At 54.1% G+C, this 1,526-nt stretch overlaps 1 protein-coding gene across 1 annotated transcript in view; it reads right to left on the bottom strand.

Moving 5' to 3' along the window:
• Positions 1-1,526, bottom strand: part of UBC (ubiquitin C) — a 16,132-nt gene that overhangs the window by 12,586 nt on the left and 2,020 nt on the right. The window lies entirely within an intron of this gene.

Raw genomic sequence — 1,526 nt, 5'->3', positions numbered from 1 at the left:
CTCTGGGCCGGGTGCAGTGGCTCAGGTCTGTAATCCCAGTGCTTTAGGAAGCCTAGGTGGGAGGATTGCCTCAGCCCAGGCGTTCAAGACCTGCCAGGGAAACAAAGTGAGACACCCCACCCCACCCCCACTCAGGAGGTTGAGGCAGGAGGATCTCTTGAGTCTGGGAGGTCAAGACTAAAGTGAGCTGAGATTGCGCCACTGTCCTCCATCCTGGGCGACAGAGCAAGACCCTGTCTCAAAATTAAATAAATAAATAAGGCCAGGCGCAGTGGCTCACAACTGTAATCCCTGCACTTTGGGAGGCCGAGGTGGGTGGATCCCCTGAGGTCAGAAGTTCGAGACCAGCCTGGCCAACATGAGGCAACCGTCTCTATTAAAAACACAAAAAATTAGCGGGGCGTGGTGGCGCGCGCCTGTAATCCCACCTACTCAGGAGGCTGAGGCAGGAGAATCGCTTGAACACAGGAGGTGGAGGTTACAGTGAGCGGAGGTCGCACTACTGCACTCCAGCCTGGGCAACAAGAGCAAAACTCCATCTCAAATAAATAAATAAATAAATAAATAGAAAGCAGGGACTGTGAAATGTGGGTCTGGCTGTTATAAACGTGTTATTATCATAGAACTCTACTGGAGGGTCATAGAACTCTACTGGAGGGCAGTTGCCTCTTCTATTCAGCCTGGTGTGGTGCTTTGCTGACCCGTTTTGGGGAGATGGGGGAGAGCAAGAGGGCAGTGAGGAGGTGAGGAATGGGGACCACTGTGCAAACCATCCTCTGACCTCATTCCCCCAGCCTAAGTGGGAGCCACGGGGGAGAGACCCTGGCAGCAGAAGAGCAGGATGGCGCCATAGGGGGCATCATTTTGGACGTGGTTGAGGAGCAAGCCCATAGGTTGTATTCAGTCCGCAGGTGCCCCTGCTTCCTCTTGTGCCCACCCACCTGGCTGCCAGAGGGAACTGCTCAGAACAAACCTGAATATTTCTCTCTGCATGAAACTCTCAGAATCAAACCCATGCCTCCTGCCCTCTGTACCCCTTCAAGGTACGATGTAATCCGTCCTCTGAGGGCCGCTCTGACTTCACCTCCTGCTGCCCTCTCCTCCCTCTCCTCTTCCTGCCACACACACCAGCCTCCTCACTGTTTCTTCCCAGCTCAGGGCCTTTGCACTTGCTGTTCCCTCTGCCTAGAATGCTATTTAGATCTTCTAATTCTTATTTATTTTTTGAGGCGGAGCGTCGCTCTTGTTGCCCAGGCTGGAGTGCAATGGCGCGATCTCGGCTCACTGCAACCTCTGCCTGCCAGGTTCAAGCGATTCTCCTGCCTCATCCTCCCGAGTAGCTGGGATTACAGGCATGCTCCACCACGCCCAGCTAATTTTGTATCCAGCTAATTTTGTATTTTTTGGTAGAGACGGGGTTTCTCCATGTTGGTCAGGCTGTTCTCAAACTCCCGACCTCAGGTGATCCACCCGCCTCGGCCTCTCAAAGTGCTGGGATTACAGGCCTGAGCCACCGTGCCCCGCCG

This window comes from Colobus angolensis, unplaced genomic scaffold, assembly GCF_000951035.1.
Source record: "Colobus angolensis palliatus isolate OR3802 unplaced genomic scaffold, Cang.pa_1.0 Scaffold28, whole genome shotgun sequence".
Lineage (NCBI taxonomy): Eukaryota > Metazoa > Chordata > Mammalia > Primates > Cercopithecidae > Colobus > Colobus angolensis.
The sequence above is the reverse complement of the archived record's forward strand: the minus strand, read 5'-3'. Positions and strand labels throughout refer to the sequence as shown.